Consider the following 7,416-nt stretch of genomic DNA (forward strand, 5'->3'; position numbering starts at 1 on the left):
TGTAACGAATAACTAACCGGGTAATGACTCAATGGAGTAAAATCATCTTAGACGCTTAAGATTAGTTAAGTAAGCAGTAAGAAGGGCTAGAGCAATATTTAATATTGTATCTATTAAATAGTTAGTCGCGCACAACAAAGGAAGGGAATAACCTTAAACGGCGGACACAACCGAGATCAGGTGAGTTTCTAGCCCCATTTCCTAGTTATGTTTTCGGGGCTATGTGCATACTCGATGTGAAGTGTGAATACACTTACCTTAAGTGGTAAGTGTATGCTATAGATGATATAAGAGTTATTTATGAATTCTTGACGACGCATGAACGATATTCGGATATTGCACGTATCGCCAAGGAGCATGATTGTAAGTGGTTATTAGTGTGTATAAATGCTATGATGTGACTTGTTTATTGTGTAAATGATGAGCTAATAGGAAGTGTGTTGTATAAAAGTAGAATAAAGTATGGTAGAAGTGGAAAGGGGTCTACTAAGGGTGTTAGTGGCATGACGATTGTACGTGGTAGGGTGAGCCTATGCGTGCCTTCGTTATTAAAGTGGCATAACGAGAGTACGTGGGAGGACAAGCCTCTATGTGCCTTCGTTAATAAGTGGCATAACGTGAGTGCTTGGGAGGGCAAGCCTCCATGGGCTTTCGTAAACAAGTAGCTAAGTCGTTAGGAGTAGTTAAGTGGTTAAGTGGTAAGGTGAGCAGGATAGATAAATGGCTAGGTGTCTTCGGACACGTATATAAATACATGTAGTGGTGGTATGGTAAGTTGTTTGATTAACTAGAACTCACTCAGCGTAGCTGACTTTTAGTATGCACACAGGTGAGTAGACTAAAGAGCTAGCATGAGGATGGCACATGACATGGATTAAACGGCTGGCATCTGAATATGGAAGAAATGATGTTTTAAATATGATATTTTATGTTATGGTTTTAAAGAAAAGGTAAAATGTTTTGTAATAAACGGTTAAAGTATTATATTCAGTGAAAGTTTTAATTAACTCTAATTTGTAAGAACTGTGTTCATGAGTAAATCCGACATTAAAGTGAGCCACCAGGAACGGGGCCTTACACTTGGCCGGCCACATCACCCCACCACCTCACCCATCACCCCCTTTTTCATCCAATATTAATATAACAACTAAACCCCATAGTGATTACCATCTAATCACTAGCATTATGTGTTGTAACACTCCACCTTAATCCACCTTTCAATCCTATTATACACTTCACAACTCTACCTCCCTCTTTCTCTCCTTCAATTCACGGCACACACACACCACCCACTTACACCATCATCAAACTCAAATCACAAGCACACTTGATCAATAACACATTACAATGGAGGATTAAGAACCATAGGAAGCAAGGATCAAATAGGAGAACACCCACACACACACGATCATCTTTCATTAACAATCAAGGTAAAATTATAATTAGATATATTATCCTAGTTGAATAGATGAAATTATCTACAACTAGGTTGAGATTGATCTTAGAATTTGAAATTTGGTGAATGCATGTGTGTATGTAGCCGTGTGTATGTATGCATGTGTGTGGGGGAGTGTTGAACACTCACATACATGTATATACTCATGATAAAGATCACCCTTGATTTGCTAAAGATTATTAGAGATTGCATTTGTTGTTAATTGTGTAGTTTGATAAATTAGGAAGAACATGGACTAATTTGATAAGTGGGTTTGATGTTAAAATGGATTTTGTGTAACTAATGTTCAATGGATTGCTAATGTAGTCATAACATATTGATAATAGATAATCTCCTGGAATTAAAATGGAAATTAGATAAAAGATAGTTCATAGATTGAAATTTGCTAATTTTGGGATTTATTTGAATACTTAGATGATTTGATGATTATTGATGATTAATGAAACTTGAAATTGATATTGATGATAGGTTATATGCTAGAGATCTCATAACTTGTTAGTTCTAATACAATATTCAAAATTAGTTTGTTGAGAATTATTGATTTCTAATAAAGAAAACTTTGTTAAATGCATAGTTGAGTTTGATCTTGATATGGATATTAAACATATATGAACTTGATAGATTATTGAATATTGATTTGGATTATGATAGAAAACATCATCCAATTACCTATTGAATTGTTGTAGGAAATATTTGATAACTACTTACTAGAAATAGACACTTTGTAACTTGAATAATAGAAAATTCTAAAATTAAATAGCATAACAGGTTGCATGAAACTTTGTCAAACTAGTTGAATGAGATAAACAATAATCATACATGATTATATTTGAAAGTTTGGACTAAATAAAAGCATTGAATTTATAAAAGTTACTATAACTAGAAACTTTATTAATTAAACACTTAGAAAATCCTAGTTGATTGATTAATGATGAGATTCTTGAACATACGTATACTTGATGAACTTGTTTTAATACATGCTATATGGACATGAATATACTTGAATAAGATGCTTGATGAATTGATTTGAAACTATCACACATGATTAGCTATTCATGCTAGAATCTTCTAAAAGAATATATGACATCTTTAAAAAGGCCAAGTTTGGCATATTGTGAAGATAATGATGATGATGATAGGAATCTAGAATTTTAAATGATATGATTATGTTTTGTTCATATTAAATTGCTGAGCATTATATTGCTATGATTAGTGAACTAGAGATATAAGTTGAAGGACTTAAATCGATTAAAAATATGAAATTTGGTATTATGTGTTCAAATCAGGAAATAATGGTGAATTATAGGTTATAATATATATATTTGGTTCATAAAATGTTTTGTGTGCATTTATGTGACTTAGTTTACTTATCGGTAACTTTAACTGTCGAAAAATCGACTTTTAAACATTAATCGACACGACATTTAGGGACTGTTTAGAACAGCCCCTAAAGTTATAAAATACTTATACATAACTTAAATTAATGTATAAAAAGAGGACAAGATAGCAAAACTTGGTCCTAAATGGTTCGTGTCGTGAAAACCGACACGAAAACGTTAAAAGTTGTTATCTTAAAAAATAATAACAAAAATGAAAAATAACGTATTTTTATAAAAGAACTCTTAAAACTTAACTAATATATATGTAGCAAGTTCTTTCAAAGATTTAAATATAAATTTTATACGAAAAAGTTGACCGGTTCGCTTTTAAACGCAAAGCCGACTAAAGCAAATTATAAATTGCCAAATATATTTTATTAAAAATATTCCACCAACTGAAACTTTATATTTTATTTTGTTTTATTATTTACTTATCTATTTTATTAATTACGTAATATAAGAGTTAATAAAACAATTATTAATGAAAACTCTGTCATACTTAATTCCTAATTGCGGGATGTGTGCTTGTGTGATGTCACACCCCGAAAATCTTAATTAAGACAGTGGAAGACTTTAACTTAAGTCGTTCGGGTCGTGACAGATGCCGATAGCCAATAATAATAGAACAAGAATATTTAATAATAAAAGGTTAACTTTTATTTATTAAAATATTCGTTATAATATTACAGTTATACACGTGCTACCGCTCGGTTTATTAAAGTCTCGATTTTTACATTATTCAAACACAAACTGCCTTCCTTTCCTTGTCTTCTCGAAACCATCACTTACCTAAAAGGCATATTAAAATAAACTTTAGTACGAATGTTAGTGAGTTCTCTTTATTAAAAATTACACACACAAACACACATATATATTTATATTTATATATTTATATATATATATTTACTTATATATTATAATATTATGAAAAATAATGCAATCGAAACATCCATATAATTCATCATGAAAATCATAATAAACGACCTTATACCCATATATATCAAGTAACACAATGACGTAAATGAATTCATATCAAATCTTTCCAAACCATGATTCAACAACCATTCTTTTATCATAATCCATTACCATAACCAATGACGGTGGCCTTTCCTACCGTTCTTTAAAATGGTAATAATATTTTTCAATAGTCGAACTTACCATAAAAACGAAGCATTTCATATTTTAAACAAACCATACTGTTGTAGACTAGCAAGGAATACAACAAGTGTATGACTATCAAAATTGATAACTCGAAACATATCATACTCAAAATATTCTCATGTTTAACCTAGCGCGATTGGAAATGGGGGGCGTCACCCCGATAGAATTACCAATATTTATGTGCCCTAATTAATTTGTTAACAGTTATTTAACCAATTGTTGACTCATCTCACATTTTACACATTTTGTAAAATAAAATGCTTTATAAAAACTTCAATAAAGAATATGCTCCCCCCCCCCCCCACAAAAAAAAAACACAATAAAAACAATTCAAAAACGATGGATCGATAGAGAAACTCACGGTTTGAAGCTTTTCGTTCCAAAATCTCGTGTCCTATATTAGTACACGTTTTGTTAATAAAAACTTGGTTTTAGTTTATAAAAATCTTTTAAGTTTATTAGTCCTAATCTAGCGTCCACACAAACACATAAGAAAATAAGTTCCTATTAAGTTAACGAATACATATAGTTTGGTTTTCGTTAACTATTGTTTAAATAACAAAATAATATTAAAAAATTAAAATATATAAATATAATAAAATATTTAAGTTTCAATTGTTGGAATGTTTTAAGAAAATATTAATCTATTATTTTTCATAAATCTTGTCGGTTTTGCGTTTAAAAACGAACCGTTTGGTTTTTCGTATAAAAATGTAACTTTTAATCTTGAAAAATACTTGTTATATATATTAGTCAAGTTTATAAGTTACTTTGCAAAAATATATTATTTTTATTTTCGTTAATATTTTCTTAAAATAGTAACTTTTTAACGTTTTCGTGTTGGTTTTAGCGACACAAACTGTTTATGACTAAGTTTTGTTATCTTGTCCCTTCCTCATATATTAACTTATGTTATATATGATTATTTTATAACTTTAGGGGCTGTTCCAAAACAGTCCCTAATAGTGTGTGTCGGTTCACGTTTAAAAGCCGATTTCTGTTAAAGTTACCATAGTCAAATAAGTCAAATAACACATGATTCATCCTTAATTCCAGTTTTGGTCACATAATTTCACAAGACACATTTAAAAAAATTTTAAGCTTCTAGTTTATATTCTAAGTTTGTTAATAATGTTACTAATCAAGTTTATCATTCCTTTTATGAACAAATATTATAATATAACCTAAGAATCCAGAATTCTAATTTATATTATAGGTTTTACAACAAGTCAAAACAACACTTTATAACAATATTCCTTTATTCTATTTTAGAAGATTCTACATGTATGATCATATAAGTCTTTTTCAAGGATCATGTATTTTTAACTTATTTGTTCATTTTCATTATAATCACTTCATCACATCATTCAATCATTATCAATCATTCAAATCAATAGATCATGTTTTCTTATGGATTTCTTAAGTGTCAATATAACAAAGTTTCCAATTATAGTAACTTTTAACTTTTGATAATTCTAATTAATTCAATATTTCAAATTTTATTAAGTACGACCTTAAGTTTATCATTCAACTAGTTTGATAGAGTTTCATGCATCCTATGTTTCAATTCAAGTTTTAATCTTTCAATTCATCAATAATGAAATCATTATATTTAGTAATTTGGCTTCAAAACGTTTATAATAGAGTGGCAGGCAAACAAGCAACAAGATGCGCCGCAGCACCCTTTTGAATAGCAAAACCAATGCTACTAACAACGAATCTTTGGGACCTAGGAGCTGAAGAGGTTTCGTGTACGACACGCTGAACCCTACTCAAAACATTCACAGCCTCTGGAGCCAGAAAACCAAAAGTATAAAAAGAAAATAGGAGAAAGACATGTTGATTCTCTAAACAAGCTTTCTCGTGTCTAACAACCTTGCCCGATTCAGCCTTCAACGAAGCCTGACCCACAACAAACCCACGGTCCCTGAGCCCAACAAGAGGAGACACTCTTGTAAGATACACACATGAGTGTTTCCCCCCCTCCTGCTCACCCGAACACAAGAATATCAGCTTGTCGTAAATTAGACCTCCCTTCAAGAGGATCCGTAAGAAAGTTAACAGTGCCTCCTTTTCATCAAGTAAAAAGTTTTCACTTCTAGTAAGTATTTGTTATTTCAATCAATATGCTAAACTAATCTATACTTCAACCATGCACCTTATCTTAAATCAAAGATACAATTTATCACCCATTAAATGCATTCATGCCAAGCATTCATACTAAAATCCAAAATTTAACTTTTCAATGAATAAAGTTTCCTTATTTAGCAACTTTAACAATCTTCAAGAATTAACTAGGGGTTTTATGAGTTTACTAGCATATACCCTATTTCATTTACAATTTTATTATTCCAAAAATACTTCCTTGATTTATTAATCCGTCCATAATTCCTAATTAATCCAAGAATCCAAAAATCCCCAAATTTTCAATTATGAATAAGTTCTTGTTATGTTCATCTCTAACCACAACTATTCAATGATTCAAGTCCATAACATCAAACTAATGATCAACAATTTACCCAACTCAGACACTGATTCCTAAAGTGTCCCGCTTTATTGCGGTTCCAACAAACCACATCCTTCCGAGTCCTAGACTGACTCCTTTTCCTGTTCCCGCTCCCACCACCTCTGTTATTTTTCCTTCCTCTACCAACACACACTAAATCACTTGATGATTCACATGAATTTCTTCGCCTGACGTCTTCACCTAAAATAAGATCCCAAATCCCATCAAAAGTGAACTCACTGGTTGAACTAGTAATTGTTGTAACAGTCCCTGACCTGCTATCAGGCAAGGACGATAACAGTAGTAGAGCCTGAACCTCATCATCGAATTTGATACTATGTGACCCAAGTCTTGACAAAATCGAGTTTAATTTGTTGATGTGCACTGTAACTGAACTTCCTTCTTTAATCTTCGTGATCACCAGTTCACGAATTAGGAAAACCTTATTAGTTGCCGAAGCCTTTTCATACATATTAGACAACGCATTCATTATCCCATGCACAGTGGTTTCCTTCAAGAGGTTGAACGCAGCGTCCTTAAATAACGACAGTCTAATAACTACCTTGGCTTTCTTATCAAAAGTCTCCCGCTCATCTGGTTTTATTTTCTCCGGTCTTTCACCCAATATCATGTCCAAATCCTTCTGAACTAGAAAATCCTCCATTTGCGTTTTCCGCCAACCAAATTCTTTACCATCAAACTTCTCAATCTGAAGTTTCCCGCTCTCAGCCATTATCTCAAACTGGGAATTTCCGACTTTGGATCTCGGTAACAAATTAGAAAAATAATCTCAGACAAACAAAAGAACCTTCCCTAATCACCACAAAACCACCAGGCTACACTGCCCGGCAAATGGCAAAACCCGAATCAACCAAAACCAAAACTAAAACCCGATGCAAAACCGATAACCAAAC

The 7,416-nt window shown here is 31.8% G+C and overlaps 1 protein-coding gene across 1 annotated transcript in view; it reads left to right on the forward strand.

The window, feature by feature from the left end:
* LOC143550903 (putative serine/threonine-protein kinase PBL9) overlaps window positions 1-7,416 on the forward strand; it is a 39,886-nt gene that overhangs the window by 4,875 nt on the left and 27,595 nt on the right. The gene's annotated exons all lie outside the window — the stretch shown is intronic.

Source organism: Bidens hawaiensis, unplaced genomic scaffold, assembly GCF_021521415.1.
Source record: "Bidens hawaiensis isolate Kalapana, Puna unplaced genomic scaffold, B.hawaiensis_p1.1 tig00016200_1, whole genome shotgun sequence".
Lineage (NCBI taxonomy): Eukaryota > Viridiplantae > Streptophyta > Magnoliopsida > Asterales > Asteraceae > Bidens > Bidens hawaiensis.